This window comes from Coenobita brevimanus, chromosome 94, assembly GCF_032717465.1.
Source record: "Coenobita brevimanus isolate Jiangsu-jjx chromosome 94, ASM3271746v2, whole genome shotgun sequence".
Classification (NCBI taxonomy): domain Eukaryota; kingdom Metazoa; phylum Arthropoda; class Malacostraca; order Decapoda; family Coenobitidae; genus Coenobita; species Coenobita brevimanus.
In genome coordinates this window covers 42640016-42658178 of record NC_137047.1, presented here as the reverse complement: position 1 = coordinate 42658178, position 18163 = coordinate 42640016, and the positions used below count along the sequence as shown (strand labels likewise).

The following is an 18163-nucleotide window of genomic DNA, read 5'->3' as shown; positions in this document are numbered from 1 at the left end:
ATCTACAGCTGACCATATATAAGTTCTTCGAGTTCTGGTGGAACGCTGTCTGGAGTATCGAGAAGGTCTACTTGCCATCTCTTCGAATCTCAGGAAGGCGTTTGACACAGTACATCAGGTGGGAATGGGGACTCCTGCAATTCCATGAGACACCTACAAAGATAACCTGACTGACCGCTGGCCTGCATTCAAACGCCTGGGGTATCAGTTGTGTAGGAGGAACATCCGACTTCTTCTCAGTTAGTACAGGTGTCAGACAGGAACGGGTCCTTGCTCACAAGCTTTTCATAGGCACGTGGGTTGGGTACTTGGTCGGGCAATGAGTTGAAGTCACTGTGGAGTATCAATTGGCAGTTTCAGGGTTATTGACCTTCACTTTGCTGATGATGCAGTTATCCTAGCAGAGTCTCTGGAGATACTGTTGAGTGGCTTCGTAGAATTTCACGAGAATGGAAAGCTATTTGGATTAAACGACTTTTCGGCCAAGACCAAGGTCCATGCATTTGGAGGCTTGTTGGATGATGCAGTTTGGTCTGTCAAAGCATTTGGTAAGATTGTGAAAGTCTTGGAAAGATTCGCTTATCTTATTAGTGTGGGTCCATATTAACAGTAGGTCAGACAATGAGATCTTTCGTTGCAACAGTGTGGCCTATGAAGCATCGAACTCACACACCTTGGGTATTTGGCGCTGTGTAAAAGGACAAAAATTCTACTGCATCTTCAGGACACCAGTGACCTCTTTCTGACTCTGTGGCTGTGAGACAGGGACAATAAACAGTGACGAAGTGGTGAATTGACTCCTTTGGTACCAAGTGCCTTCACAGGATCGTGGGTTACTAGAAGTGCAATCGGGTGCCAAACGAGCGACTACTCCGTGAGACTGAATCAAAGCCTATTATACACATACTACCGTCAGCGCTAACTCCAGTCATATGGGCACATGGCCAGCTTTCCTTAGCTTGATTCTGCACACGCTGAGATCTCTGAGAGTTAACCCGGGGTGGGGGAGACCAAAGGGAAGTCCACAGAACTCATGACTGGAGTAAACTGACCGTTCCTGTCGAGAGATACTTAGAGGGGAAGATATGCTACCTGGACGATTGCACGAAGGAGCAAATGAGGGTAAAGTGGGAAGGTGAGTGAAGCCATGTGCCCCGCGGAGTTTGCCCCCACATGATGATGATAACTACTACACTGCATGAAAAATAATCTAATACATGTCCATCATTATACGATTTGGGAGTTGTATGTAAACTGTTGCTTATTATTACTCTGATCACTTGTCCATTTATATTATAACTTATTAACTCTTGAGAGAGAGAGAGAGAGAGAGAGAGAGAGAGAGAGAGAGAGAGAGAGAGAGAGAGAGAGAGAGAGAGAGAGAGAGAGAGAGAGAGAATTATATGTAAATGGTCCATTTTCTGTGGAGCTTGACAAAAAGAAAATGATAAATTTCTATGAGTGTTGTTACGGAACAGAGAAAACTGTCCAGCAAAGTTCCAGGTTCAAAACAAAAGAGTTAGGTAAAATTACAAGTTAAAGTTTAATGCTCAAACTAACAACTAAACATTCAGGACTCATAAGGATAATGTAATGGCAAAAAACAGGTTAAATATATGGTTAACTGCAATAGCCTCTATTAACACGAAATTAGCATGAGTAAATTTATCTAAGTCAGCCTTTATAACTGAGAAAACTGGATAATGCTCAGTTAATGCAAGATATATTATTACAGATACAAAATATTATTAATAATGGCTGACAGTAAAAACTTCACATTAATCACAAAAACCTCACTATGCCTACGAATTAACACCTTATGCTATACAGTACAAGAAAAAATGTAATAACACTTATACTCAAACCACACAGCAGCCAGATGGTTGGAGACTTCCTGACCACTCACAATAATAACAACTGTACAGGGGAGGACAGAGATGTGAACAAAATGAGGAGTAGATCTAAGTGGCAATTAATGCAGAGACTGAGCTCATTATATAGGGGCCGACAGAGCTTGATACAACTTGTAAGAAGGACGCGCAAATGAAGCCATAGGGGACAAAGAGTTGACAATCCTGCTCTGAACAACAGAAAGAACGACTTACTCTACCATAAGGGAGGAGCGGGGGAGTGAGGTAGAACACGCACTATGGAAGCCACGAGGCGAATCGTGATCAAACATGCAGCATACTGTAAGTTAGAATTATACAAAGGATGATGAAATCATAGGCTATGTAACACCTCCCCACAGAGAAAAAGAAATTTACAAAGGAAATTTCTTATTACTCTAAAACAATCTGTCTAAAGTCTAGATAAGCAACCTGCAATAACATTTTCTTTCCCCTTGACATGTTGTATGTCTAATGAATACTCCTGAAGAAGTAGACTCCATCTTGTCAATCTCTGATTTTTATCTTTAAACTTACTAAGGAATTTCAGTGGGTTATGATCGGTATAAATGACTATGGGGTCAAAACGAGAACACAAATAAAATGAAAAATGCTGTAAACTCAAAATCAAGGCCAAAAGCTCTTTCTCAATAGCTGAGTAGTTCTTTTGAGGTGGAGTGAACTTCTTACTGTAATAAGATACAGGGTGTTCAATACCCTGATCATCCTCTTGCAGCAAAACAGCCCCAGCTCCTGTAGCACTTGCGTCAACAGCCATCTTAAAAGGCTTAGCAAAATTTGGAGTAGCGAGCACTGGCTGACTTAATAGGATAGCTTTAAGTTTGCTGAAAGAGGATTCACAGTTATCGGTCCTGACAAATTTAACTCCCTTTTTCAGTAGGTCTGTAAGTGGTGATACAAGAATTGAAAAGTTAAGAACAAATCTCCTGTAATAACCTACCAATCCCAAAAATCTTTGTAGCTCTTTCCTACTTTTAGGTCTGGGAAGATCACTCATAACCTGAACCTTAGCTCCTGGTGGTGCAACATGTCCATCACCAATTACGTACCCAAGGTACTGAACTTTAGCTTGACCAAACTCACACTTTGATAAATTAGCTACAAGATTAGCCTGAACCAAACGCTTAAGAAATTTACTGACATGGCATAGGTGATCTTTCCAGTTGTCACTGAAGATTAATACATCATCAATATAAACAACACACCCTGCCAAACCCTCTGTTACAACATTCATGAGCTTCTGAAATGTGGCTGGTGCATTCTTCATACCATATGGCATTACAGAACATGCAAAAGTCTTTCCTAGTGTTACAAAGCATGAGATCTCCGTAGCACGTTCAGTCATAGGTACTTGCCAGTATCCCTTTAACAAATCAAACTTACTTATGTACCTAGCCTTTCCGATCTTGTCTGTGCAATCTTCCACGCGAGGGAGAGGGTAAGTGTCTGTTTTGGTTATCTGATTAACACGTCTGTAGTCGATGCAAAGCCGCTGTGACTCACCTGGCTTAGGGACTAGAGTGACAGGAGAACTCCACTTGCTCTGGCAGGGCTCAATCATCTTGTGGTCCAACAGGTAGCCAAGCTTCTTCTGGATGAGAGGAACTTTCACTGGGTTCACACGGTAAGGAGACAGTTTAACTGGTTTTGCGTCTCCAACATCGACATCATGCATCAACACAGTGGTTCTTCCTGGAGTGGCACGGAACACTTGCGGGTACTCCTGCAGTAATGCCGAAAACTCCTGCCTTTCCTCGGGAGCTAGATGAGAAAGCTTAGTCTGGAGATCATTCATGATATCAGGATTCTTCCCCAAACTATCACTCAGGCTCATGCTGCATGGGAGAACTTCACTTGCAGACTCAGGTGGAACAGCTACAGTGCAGACTGGGTTATTTTCGTCCCGCCTGTGATATAACTTTAGCATGTTGATGTGACAAAGTTGCTTGTTCTTTCTACGATCTGGTGTGGCGATGACATAGTTGACATCACTGAGTTTCTTCTCCACGAAATAAGGACCACTAAACTTGGCTTGAAGAGGTTGCCCATGCACCGGTAGCAGAATCAAAACCTGATCTCCTGGCTGAAAGTGGCGTAACCTGGACTTCTTATCATACCAAGTCTTCATCTTCTCCTGAGCAGCTCCTAAATTCTCTCTCGCCAGCTGTACAGCAGTGGACAGCCGTTCTTTGAACTTCATCACATACTCCAGCAGGTTGACGTCATCTTCCTCCGACAGCCAGCATTCCTTGAGTAGCTTAAGGGGTCCTCTTACTTCATGGCCAAACAGTAGTTCAAAGGGTGAGAAGCCCAGTGATTCATTTGGAGATTCTCTTGCGGCAAATACAACGACTGGAAGACCTTTATCCCAGTCTTTCTGATGTTCCAAACAGTATTTCTTGAGCATCGATTTGAGTGTTTGATGATATCTCTCCAACGCTCCTTGGGTCTGGGGATGGTAAGCTGAAGATGTGATCTGGGTGATGCCCAACTCTTTCAGAGACTGCTTGAAAACATTTGACATGAAATTACTTCCCCGGTCTGACTGTACCTCCTTGGGTAGACCAAACTTGGTGAAGAACCCTAGCATTTCCTTAACCACGTTCTTTGCTGAGATATTTCTAAGTGGAATGGCTTCAGGATAACGAGTAGCCATATCAATCAGGGTCAACACATAAGAAAATCCTGAAGAAGTCTTAGGAAGGGGGCCCACAATATCCACCAACACACGGGTGAATGTGCCTCAAAAGGAGGAATGGGAACTAGAGGTGCAACCTTTTCGATCTGATTACACTTCCCCACAACTTGACAGGTGTGACAAGACTTACAATACCAGGAAACATCTCTGAAGATACCTGGCCAGTAGAAGTGTTTCAAAATGTGTGCCACAGTCTTCCTCACTCCAAGGTGTCCTGCCAAACTGGAATCATGAGCCACTCTAATGATATCCTGCCTACAAACACGAGGGATGACAGCTTGATGTACAATCTCCCATTCACAGTCGGCTGATGCTGTTGGGGGTCTCCACTTTCTCATAAGTACTCCTGACTTTATATAATAACAAGTAGAAGCACCAGCTGACTCTTCCTCACTGCAAGCAGAGTTAGCTAGTCCTTTCAACTCAGGGTCAGCAACCTGCAACTCAACCAACTCTTGACGAGACAAATTATCAACACTACGGGGTACTGCCTCATCTGGAGAGTGGTCCAAATTAGCAAGAAAAGTGTCAGCTAGGATAACATCATCATCATCATTATCCTCTAAATCACCAGTAACTTTAGACTTAGCCCTAGTGACGGCACATGCAGAGAACACATCAGGGACACCACAATCCTGGGTCGCAGCCACTGGTTCACTAGACAACTGAGGAGCTGGACACACTTGACTTCCACCAATATCATTTCCGAGTAAGAAAGTTACACCTGACATTGGGAGTGTCTCAACCAACCCAACCATAACGGAACCATTAACAAAACCAGACTCTAAATTCACTCTGCACAGAGGGACAGAGAAGTAATTATTCCCTACACCTTGTAAGATTACAGTTTCATCAGAGGAATTAACATTAGAGCCTAGAACACTGGTCAGCATAAGGGATTGGCAAGCACCTGTATCACGATATATTTTAACTGATTTCCTGTTATTACTGTCCAGAGGACTGACAAAACAATCAGACAGGAAATTAGCACATGAACTCTTGAGAGTGTCACCCACGTTACTGCTCAAAAGAGGAGCTTCATCATGAGAATTTAATTTACCCCTCAAAGCAGGTTCAGTTAACTCAGTTAAAGAATTCTGGGAACTCTCAAGGGTGGACACTAGACCAATTGACTGAATATTTAAAGACTCCTTTTTGTTCACATCACGCTGTCTCCTGAAACATTTCTCCGTAGTATGACCAAGCTTACTCCAATAAGTACAAGTACTTTTCTGAAATCTAGAGGTGAAGCTGGTATTTACTTCCTGAGAAACATCATCTTTATTCTTTTTCCTGTTACCTGTACTCTGAGTAGAGGCAACGTACTTACTCTCAGCTTTCCTTTTTTCTTTAGAATATCTCTTGTGAGTGAGAACATATTCATCAGCTAAAACTGCAGCATCAGACAAATTATCTATTTTTTTCTCATCAAGATATAGGCTTACATCTTTATTAATACACCTTTTGAAGTCCTCCAGCAAAATCATCTGCTTAAATTTACCAAAATCTGAATCCACATTCTTAGAATTTAACCACTGCTCTAACAGATCTTCTTTGATTTTTGCATACTCAACATGGGATTGCTTATCTTGCTTATAAGTTGTCCTAAATTTTACTCTATAGGCTTCAGGAACAGGCTCATAGGCCTTAAGAATCAAGCTCTTAACTACATCATAATTATCAGATTGATCCTGAGGCAAAGATGCATAAGTTACTTGAGCTTTACCGGTGAGAACATTTTGAAGGAGTACTGGCCAATACTTTTTGGGCCAATTAAAACCTGTAGCTACCCTCTCAAACAACTGAAAATACTTTGTTAAATCAGATTCATTAAAAGGAGGGACAAGTTTAACATTTTTAGCCACATCAAAATCATCAGAGCTAGATGATCCAGTTCCACCTTGTTTCATGCGATACTCATGGTCTGCCTGAATCCTAGCAAGTTCAACTTGTGCCTCAGCCTCCTTAGCACGGGCCTCCTGCAGGGCTACCTGTAACTTAGCTAATTCAATCTGCGTTTGCTCATTTGGAGGAGTTACATTAAACAAGCTTTCATTAATCATGTCAGCAATTTGATCTTTAGAATGATGAGAGCGAACAGCAATTCCCAATTGTTGAGCAACAAGCTTAAGTTCATTCTTTGTTCTGTTTTCTACATCACACACTGTTTGCCCATTTGACAAAAAATCTTTGGCTTCATCAAGCGTAGTAATAGTAGACATCATGAATAAATCACAGTCACAAAATATCAAGCAATATCCTTATGATAATATCCTGAATATCCTGATAAGAGGTCGCCAAATTTATGTTACGGAACAGAGAAAACTGTCCAGCAAAGTTCCAGGTTCAAAACAAAAGAGTTAGGTAAAATTACAAGTTAAAGTTTAGTGCTCAAACTAACAACTAAACATTCAGGACTCATAAGGATAATCTATCTCTATCTATCTATTGCTAGACGCCTCAATCCCGTTTGGGGTGGCCAGAAACAAATCGCCTCCAAGTCGCCCTGTCCCCCGCCATTTCACTCCCCTGCTCCCAACTCACACCCCCCTCTCTCATATACCTCTCCACCCCATCTCTCCATCTCATCCTTGGCCTCCCCCTCCCTCTTTCCCCCTCCACCTCACTCACATACACTCTCTTCGTCAGTCTTTGACCCTCCATCCTCTCCACATGGCCAAACCACCTCAGTGTGTTCCTCATAACGCTTCCTATCACATCCACATCAACACCACAACGCTCCTTTATATCCTCATTCGTCAGCCTGTCTCTCCATGTGACTCCACATGCTCCTCTTAAATAACTCATTTCCACTGCTCTCACTCTTGACTTGTGTCCTTCCAACAACGTCCAAACAGGTTAAATATATGGTTAACTGCAATAGCCTCTATTAACACGAAATTAGCAAGAGTAAATTTATCTAAGTCAGCCTTGATAAAATGAGAAAACTGGATAATTCTCAGTTAATGCAAGATATATTATTACAGATACAAAATATTATTAATAATGGCTGACAGTAAAAACTTCACATGAATCATAAAAACCTCACTAGGCCTACGAATTAACACCTTATGCTATACAGTACAGAAAAAAATGTAATAACACTTATACTCAAACCACACAGCAGCCAGATGGTTGGAGACTCCCTGACCACTCACAATAATAACAACTGTACAGGGGAGGACAGAGATGTGAACAAAATGAGGAGTGGATCTAAGTGGCAATTAATGCAGAGACTGAGCTCATTATATAGGGGCCGGCAGAGCTTGATACAACTTGTAAGAAGGACGCGCAAATGAAGCCATAGGGGACAAAGAGTTGACAATCCTGCTTTGAACAACAGAAAGAACGACTTACTCTACTATAAGGGAGGAGGGGAGGAGTGAGGTGGAACACGCACTATGGAAGCCACGAGGCGAATTGTGATCAAATATGCAGCATACTGTACGTTAGAATTATACAAAGGATGATGAAATCATAGGCTATGTAACAGTGTCCTTTACAATATATCTACAGAATCCTCTGCCTTATACATGCGTACGTGTCCTACAGGTATACATGCAGTATGTATACAGCTACATGTGTGTGAATATATACATATATGTATAGATATATACGTAGGGGAAGGTGGGGTAAGACGGACCACTTAACAGAAAAGAGAGTCTGGAAACCACATTTATTGAATTTCGAGGGTTTCCAAGGGTTGTGGTGATGCTTTGGGGTGTTATATTTAAAGTCAGCACCTTGGTAACAGTTCTTAAAGGAAATGATTTTACAAAATCAATGTTTTTATTGTACCAAAAACAAAATCACGGGGTAAGATGGACCCCAGGGTCCATCTTACCCCTCCACCTCTCCATAAAGAAACATCCTTTCTGACACAACTCGCACACAAAAACCTCTTCCTCATCGTCCTCTATTCCTGCACATTCCTGGTGTGCCAATCCCTTGCATATGGCGCAACAAACCCAACCTTCCCCTTGCACAGAATTACCAAACGTTTCATTGCAATACAAGCACATGGTTGAATCTCCATCCTCATTGCTGCTGTCAGGAGTCCAGGATGGCCCGGCTTTTGCTTGCATTGCTTTTTTCTTTTGTTTGTTTGTTTGTTTCTTTTTTTTTTTAGGTCTTTTTCTTGCTGACATAGTTGCTAGTTTGTCTTTCCTGTAACATTCTCTCTCTTGGCACTTCTGTGCAAGACCCAGTTCTTTTTCTTTTTTCTTGTGAATTTCTGACTCTAACTGTCTTGCATAGGGATCCTGTCAAAACAAGAGCTCGCCCTTGGGGCCTGACTGCCTTCTTTCGTACAATGTTGGACACTTTTGGCAAATGAATCATGTCCTGAGGTAACCTACCTAGCTTGAACATGCTTCGAGCCACTTTAAGTGTTACAGACCCAGGCACCATAGTTGGATTTTCCAGCTCGGCAGCTCCTTGCAGGTCAGGCTCATCGACCATGGTCATGATTGGTGGGGCAACTGGGTCATCCGGATCTTCCTCTTCACCATTTAATGGAACATCCGTAGGGTGGGCAAGTAAAAAATCAGCTTCACCAAAAATCTGGCTACTCAGTGGACAAATTCCAGTTTTTCTCAAGCCATTGATGGCTGTGTTTGGAACAGCAGCCTGCAGATAGGCCTTTCCGAACAATGCACTTAGGTTGTAGATGGTCACCTGTCTGCCGGGATTGTTTCTGAGGAATGTTTCAATAGCCTTCACATAGTGGACATTCAGTGGTTTCATGAAGGAAACATCGGTGACTACACTATGGTGGCAAAATGACAGTCATGACATGATTGTCCCTGACAAGATCTATCACACATTTCCGGGGCATCCATAGAGAAAGAGAAGAAAATGTTAAGGGTTTGTCAAATATTTAGTGTGAAGGGTAAGATGGAACCCCACGGGTCCCGTCTTATCCCAGAAACTAAAATTCATTTGCTAAATGATTACCAAACATCCAAATTCTGTATAGCAATTTATGGCACAGATTTATCATGTACACACACATGGGCATATCCAGCGTAAACAATAAGTCATTACAACAAATATTTCAATGCGAAAAATCCAGTTTTTTACCTCGTGCAAATAACATCAGCACGACAAAAAAAAGACAACATACTCTCTTGAGCACACAAAGGCAACTAGGCATGGATGCCGCCAACAAAGGCGCATCTGTTTGGTGACGGGGAGGACATCTAGCTACCAATAACTGTACCTCACCTTTTCTGCATGGTTTTAGAGGAAGGGGGGGGGGTTCCATCTCACCCCATGGGTCCGCCTTACCCCGCCTTCCCCTATATGTATGTGTACACATGTACCTTTTTCTGCATACATATGTAATGTACAGACGTCGGAATAAGTTCGTTTCCTTTTCCTTGGACTAAGGTGTTTGTAACACTGCTCGATGGAGAGGTATCCCCTCCTCCTCCCTTCCTCATAGTCCTATACTCCCCCCCCCCCACACTTGTCTCTCCGACCCCATAACCCCACCCGGTACCCTCCATACTCTCGCTCACAGCCAGCTAGGGGTTTCTGTACTTCAAGCACCTCTCTAATTACGTGTAGTCCGAACAACTAATAAAGGAATACTACAGTATATATCATAAACCAAGTTAGGAGAAGATTTACTACATACACGCACACACACACACACACACACACACACACACACACTAACGCACGCACACAGAGAGAGAGAGAGAGAGAGAGAGAGAGAGAGAGAGAGAGAGAGAGAGAGAGAGAGAGAGAGAGAGAGAGAGAGAGTTAAAAGACAGGGAGCGACAGGTGAAGAGGGAGAGCGAGTGGAAAATGAGGAATGAGAGGATAGTTACGGAGAAAATAAAAAGGGGAGAGGCAAGGAGAGAACAACGAGAGTTAAGAGACAGAGAGTGAGAAGAGACAGTGAGAGGTGAAATGGGATACAAGCAGTGTGAAAGGGAAAGAGGAAAGGGAGATGTGAATCGAAAGGCCGGGAGACAGGGAAGTAGAGACAAAAGGGGATTCAGTTGAGAGAAAAGGGGAATGGAGCAAACACAGAAACAGGGATAACAAAAGAAGAAAGTGGGAAAGAGAGCTGCGGAATGGAATACTGAGAACGATAGTGAGGACAATTAGAAAAGAAGGCAAGGTAACAGGGAGTAGGAAAAAAATGTGTTATTCTGGCAAGGACTCAGGGAAAGAACTAAGCAGGATAAGACGAAAGCATTGAGGCTGAGTAAAACGAATGACATTCAAGTAAAAAGGGAGGGAGAGAAACAGAGAAATTAGAGAAATTTGAGGAAGGAAAGTAGAGATTAAGGGTGGGAAGAAAACAGGTTAATTTTTAGGGCAAGAAAAAGGAGGGGGATGTTAAGAAAGGAAGACATGGGAAGGGACAGGGAGGGAGGAAGGGAGGGAAAGACAGTGGGAAGAGCGGAATGGAAGAAGAGATTTCGGGTGACAGGAAGAAACGGAGAAAGGAGAGAGAAAAAGGAGCATTCAGTTATTACTGGGGAAAGAAAGCAGTGAAGGAAATGGATTTAGTACAAGTAATGAAATACAGAAAGGGTAATGAAGAAAAAAAGGTAACATATGTAACAGATGTGAAAAGTAAGACAAAGTTATGACACAGGGAGGGAGAAAGAAGAGTGAGGTAAGGAGGGAGTGACAGAGGGGAAGAGAGACGATGGAATGGAAAGAGAGGGAGGAAGGTAGGGACTGATCAGATTGCTATAAAGAGGGGAAGGAGGGAAAAGGAAACTGAGGATGAGACAAAGGATCCAGAGAGAGATAGGGGAAGGGGGAGGGGCAGTACACAGACAGGCACAGACAGGTCGACAAATGTTCAGAAAGTGTGTATGTGTGTGTGTGTGTGTGTGTGTGTGTGTGTGTGTGTGTGTGTGTGTGTGCTTCCCTTCCCTGTGTCACTCCTATAACTGTTTCATTTTTTCACCTGCGTGTTTTCTTCCTCTCCCCTTCATTTTCTTCTCTCACTTTTTTTTATCAGTATTTCTCCTGATTGTTCTTACCACTCCAAGTCTCTCTTTCTCTCTCTCTCTCACCTCTCACTCTAGGAATAAAGAGATTGTTCTCACAGTCTATATCTCCTTAATACGGCCACTTCCTCAGTTACTGTGGAGTTTTGGTCAACATACATCGGCTTAAAAAGAGTTCAGCAGACTAAGGTATCAGGTTCGCCTGAGGGCTGTGGGACTTTTTTAGTACAAACTCGTAGACTACGGGGTCAGCTAATTAAAGTGTTTAAAATTTGAATGGGTTTCACAATCATTACATAGAAAGTTGCTTACTCTTAACACAGAACGCCATCGACTGTAAACGTGTAATGCCTCTCTACATTACACATCTACACTCATCAGCTGCTGACTCTCAGGAGAGGCATATGTATTAATATAGGGGACATCAATATATGAAAGAACCAGATTAATCAGGAACTATTCCATACACGTTAACTGGCGACCATAAATAAATAAACTTAAACAAATGCAAAACATTTACATATGTGCAAAAAGGGCAATTACCTCACCCATCAGATCACCATAGACTGGAAATGCCCAATACCTCTCTAAATTGCACACTTGCACCCATCAACTGGTGACGGTCAGGGAAGGCACAGGGTTTAGTACAGGGAACTTCAGTATAAGGAACAGAAACGTCAGAAGCAGAAACTATTCCAAATACGTCAACTGTCAACCTTAAGGTACACAGTATATACATATTTACAGTCAATAAAAACCATAACCAAAAAATAACCATGGTGGTCGGGCCATGAACTTTCTCTCTCCTACTTATTTCCTTTTCCTCCCTCTTCTCCCTCTTTTCCACACCCCTTCTTCTTCCCCTCTTTGTAGAAAGTAAAAAAAAAAAGTCAACACTGATTAATCTGGTCTCCCTCAAGAAAGCCGTCAATTTATCACTCATAACAAGATCCCCATCACCCAAGATGGCGGGAGGGGTGAAGGGGACGTCTGCTGCGCTGCCTTAATTTGGAAGTGAATCGCGTTCACGAATTAATCGCCGACAACGCAGGATGATATGACAGATAGATAACACCTCACCATAGATGTCACAGAGCGGTGGAAATCATTTTTCAATATATGGTAACATGTGGTTGGTCAGTGTGCAGCTCAACCGCAATCGTGCCAGTATTCTTTCTTCCAGACGACTGTGATAATTTGCAGCGTCCCAGTCGCCAAGGAGGGGCTTTCAAATTGATGTATTCAGTCTGGTCCATTGACCCTGCCACAGAAGATTAACTGATTTCTTTCCGATGGAGAGACTCAACCGTAAATCACGAGGGACGTTCTAGGTCTCCATGAGTTCCGCAGCCCTACAGACAATGCTTTGATCTTTTAGGGAGATGGCCGGAGCCAGGGAGTAGGAGAGACTTGAATGAAGTGTGAGTGGGTGGAATGCTGAGGCTCGGTTCATTGCTTCGGAAATGTGTGTCAACAGCAAGACAACGAATTACATCAAGAATTATATGAAAAACAAACAAACAAACAAACTGGGGTAGTGGAATTTAACAATGTATAATTATTTATATTCAACTCCTTCCTCACCATGTTTATATATCTAATATTCTACTTAAAAAAAAAAAAAACTCATCACTTCCTCCCTTAAACTGGTTCGCTGTGAATCTCTCGCATGAAATCAAACACTCGGTCCAAACTCTGCCTGATTAATCTTGGATCTCTCTCTCTCTCTCTCTCTCTCTCTCTGTATATATCGACCACAGTAACTGGCATGGTTGAGGTCAATGTCCTGAATTGTTAAATGATACCGTAGACTTTTTCAAAACGCGGTTAAGTAATAATAGTAGTAGGAGTAGTACTAATAGCTGTAACAATGGGAACTGTAAATATATTTATTACATTTACAATAATCAGCTGAGACAGCAAATATTATTTAGTGGTACAAAAAATTAATACTATATGAATACAATGTTTTCATATGTATATATATCTTAAAAAATATTTAAAAGTTATTATTAATGTTTAGAGTTTTTGTAACTGTCGAAAGAAACAGATATACACATAAATGTACAGTACACACACACACACACACACACACACACACACTATTTACAATCACTACATAAAATAGTTACATAAAATTAAAGCCAATCATCACCTAAAACGTACTTTTATGTTACATGCAGTCCTGTCTGTTCTTTATGGGTATGGACCCACCATATAATTGACTTTATTATATCTATCGCTTTTCATGAATGCCAATACTATGTTTTTAAGTAAATTGTCCATCTATATTTAATGATAGTCAGTGGTTATCACTAAACATGTTAGCCTAAACATAATGTTATTAATCTTTTTATTTCTTTTTTAAAACCACACCTGAATAATCGGAAAGTGATGTTTCAAAAGTAACTGACCGACAACACTGCAACATCATTATGGATACCTCTATAGCAGGGAAGCCGACAGTCTTTCGTAATGAAAATGCTATTTCAAATGTTCGAAACGTAAGTGATCTAAGGGATCGGCCACGCTTGCTACAAACACGTGATTGACAAGAAGAAACGAGGCTCAGGGGTCTGACTAACGTTCAGACTCAGATACTGCAGCAGCTCTAACCCGGTGCTTCGTTTCATCTTGTAGATCACATGTTCTGAGCAAGTGTGGCCAAACCCTAAGGCTTTCTTTAATGTTCCATACAAATAGTCCATAATTCGGCACACAGGCTCTGATCAAAAACAGTAATATTTCAATAATACCATTCTTATATTCTCTAAAAACAGCCAAATTTTGTTTGAAAAGAATTTACCCAAAACTCAACATCCAGTCTGTTAGATAAATAAACTAGTATTAGTGTTAGATAAATAAACTAGTATTAGTGTTAGTTAATAATAATAATAATAATAATAATAATAATAATAATAATAATTAGAAAACCGTAAAATTGTCCAAGGACAATTGTGATAAACACTTCCCACAGCCACTGCCTACTGGAAGCCGAGCTATAAATGGACATTGAGGTCAAGGTCACTGATCTTGTGCCTGTCACCTTAGCTCATCACAGTCTACAAGTCCACCAAGTTTGGTGGCTCTGGCTTTCATCCTTCATGGAAAATTAGGTGACAGAAAAATTCTGAAAGACCCAATTTTTGACCACAGGAGATTTCAGAACATAACCGACTTGAACCATACTCCTCTCCACACTGGGTCCACCTTAAGGCTGTTTTGTAGTAAAATTTCAGCTTCCCAACTTAATCGCTTCTTGAGATAGTGTGGCTGAATAACTTTTCAGAGTTCCGGGTAATACCTGGATATCCAGCTGATGGACTGCCACCATATTTGGCCAAAAGAAGCGGACAGCTGTCAGATTTAGTTGCCCAAGTTTGAAGGCTCTTGGCCAAACAGGCCTTGTTATTTCACGATTTCAAAATAAGAAATAATATTAAATATACTACTACTACAACTACTAATGCTGTATATACTACTACTACTACTACTACTACTACTACTACTACTACTACTACCACTACTACTACTACTACTACTACCACTACTACTACTACCACTACTACTACTACTATTACTACTACTAAATCATGACAAAAATAAGAGAATTTCCCATCCGGATGTTGGAAGTTTTAATAGTGACAATAGTAATAGTAAAGATAATGCCAAGTAGTTAACCTATCGTCAGACCACTTGTTCCAGTAAATAGATACTACTACTACTACTCCTAATAAAGATAGTACCAAGTAGTTAACCTATCATCAGACCACTTGTTTCAAAAAAGAGATATTTAATAATAATAAAGCCTACCAAGTAGTTAACCTATCGTCAGACCACTTGTTCCAATAGAGATAATAGTAATACAGATAGTACCAAGTAGTTAACCTATCGTCAGACCACTTGTTCCAATAGACACTTAATAAAGACTACCAAGCAGTTAGCTTACAGTCAGACCACTTGCTCGGATAGCTAATGACAATAATAATAACAACTAGAATGGCACTCAGTAGAGCCCATACCTCCGCCATCAACATCCATGCAATATTCACTGAAAAATTCACGAAAATGTCGAAAAACACCCTATCTCGCAATGTTGAAAAAAAAGAAAAATCCTGGATCCGAACTTTTATCCGGATCCGCACCAAAATTTAATGGAGTCTATTCTGAGCCAAGGCCCATTCTTCTACCATGTTTCGTGGAAATCCATCCAGTAGTTTTTGCGTCATCTTGCTCACAAACCATCCAACCAACCAACCAACAAACAAACGGACAGGGGTGAAAACATAACCTCCTTGACGGCGGATACTATGGTGGTACCACTCTAAACTGGCGGTTTGGGTGGGGCACGAACATCTGTACAGTGTTGCCACGTTTTCCATACCCGCGATGTGAACCGCTCTGATATATGTAAAAGGCATCACAGTAAGATAAACACATAAGAGTACAATGGAAACATGTGTATTATAATACATGAAAGAACAGTAAACTTATTATGCATGAAATATTTATACGGCAATACAGAAACGTGGCATAAATATTTTACAGTGTTGCTAAAAATAAAGTAGTCACTTTTGTTGGCTGTTACCGTATTTCTGGGGTTGGTAATAATGTCGCAAATATGATTATAAGATAATGTGTAGGAATATAAGTAAAAATATGCCAATTTCTTAGTAAAAAAAAACAAAACATTAAACCCTCGTGAGCGGCAACACTTACACACACCCAGTCTGACCTGGGGGCCTGTTTGGGGACACCTCTTAAAAAAAAAAAAAAAAAATGCGCCAAGACTTTTACCTCCTGGGTGGTGTGGAAATAAAGTCAAATTTACAATATGTACATTATAATGCTGGTTAGTACTTGGATGGGTGACCACCTGGGAACACCAGATGCTGTTGGCATCCCTACATGTCAAGTGGGGTTGGTGGAGGATTAGTGCCCCTCCCTGTAAAACAATTAACTCTAAGCCCTTGGCCACCCCGTCTGGGATACATGGCGTCTGGCAATGAATGAATGAATGAACATTATAACATAAAAGAAAATAACAAAAATGTATCCTAAAATACCACAGACGAGAGAGAGAAGAGAGAGAGGGGGGGGGGAGGCAGACCAGGGGCAGTGTTGAGTGCAGCTGAGTGAGAGATGGAGGAAGGGAGGGAAGGAAGGAGGGAGAGAGTGATTGAATGGAAACAAATCATGGCGCCACAACAGCGAGGTCATCTGGCGCCATATGTAAAACAATAATATTTTTTAATATAATTAGATATAATAAAAACAAAATAAAGAAATGAAAGCACAAGTTTATAAGTCACTCATAAAAGAAACAAAATTCCCAAGGGTGACGCACATCTCTCCCCAGGAGAGAGAGAGAGAGAGAGAGAAGGCAGGCAAGGGGCAGTGTTGAGTGCATTGTCAAGCTGAGGGAAAGATGAAGGGAGGGAAGGAAGGAGGGCGAGAATTATTGAATGAAAACAAAGCAAGGCGCCTCAACACAGAGGTCGTCTGGCACTATATGTAAAAACAATAATATAATAAAAAACAAAACAAAGAAATGAAAGCACAAGTTTATAAGACACATAAAAGAAACAAAATTCCCTAGGGTGATGCACATCTACCCCCAGGAGAGGGAGGGAGAGAGAGAGAGAGAGAGAGAGAGAGAGAGAGAGAGAGAGAGAGAGACATCGCGGGTATGGAAAACGTGGCAACACTGTACAGAGGTTCGTGCCCCACCCAAACCGCCAGTTTAGAGTGGTACCACCATAGTTCCCTACTCATGGTGTGCAGCTTTGCTAAAGAAACTTCGCTATATCAGTTCACGATCTATAAGGTATGTTTAACATAAACAAGATCTGAAGATCCTAAGGTAACTTCTTGTGCAACATCAACAAGAGCTGAAGACAAAGGTGTTGAAGAACGCATGTGTAAATTTTGTCTGTCTCAGTAACTTGCTAACTGTATGATTGACTAACTGTAACCATATTCCTTTCATATCATAAGAGGGACCACAGCTATATATCTGGAAAGCTACAACTTTAAAGCTTTTGTGGTTTTCTCTAAAACGTGTTGCAAAGAAGAAAAAAATGAGCAGATTTGAATTTGGTGCATTCCACTAGGCTAAACTGCAAAAATATTAAGCCAAAATTATTCAGCAAGCATTTTTACCATAGGATTTGCAATCAAATTCATAGAATAAAAATGAGTATACGACCTCCAAAAATAGGTCAAGGTCATTTATATTTGGCACAAGGACTTGGGTTACCCTGGGGTACCTTCATGTATAATATCATCATGATCGAAGAAAAAAATGCAAAGAAAAAAATAATACTAACGAAAACAAAAAAGCTTCACCATTTGTATGGCGAAGCTTAATAAAAACAATAAAGATAGTACCAAGTGGTTAACCTATCGTCTGACCACTTGTTCCAGTAAATAGTTAGTTTATTATAATAATTACGAGCGAGCGAGCGAAAAGAGTGAGCTGTATTTACTCTCAGTTATGTTTGGAAATGAGCGGCCCGGCCCGACCCGACCATCAAGCTAAACAGAAGCTAATAACTTTACTCCTACATGAAGCA

The 18163-nt window shown here is 41.1% G+C and overlaps 1 pseudogene; it reads right to left on the bottom strand.

Annotated features, from left to right (window-relative positions):
• Window positions 1–8514: 8514 nt before the first annotated feature.
• On the bottom strand, window positions 8515–9400 carry LOC145412902 (uncharacterized; annotated as a pseudogene).
• Between the last annotated feature and the right edge of the window lie 8763 nt (window positions 9401–18163).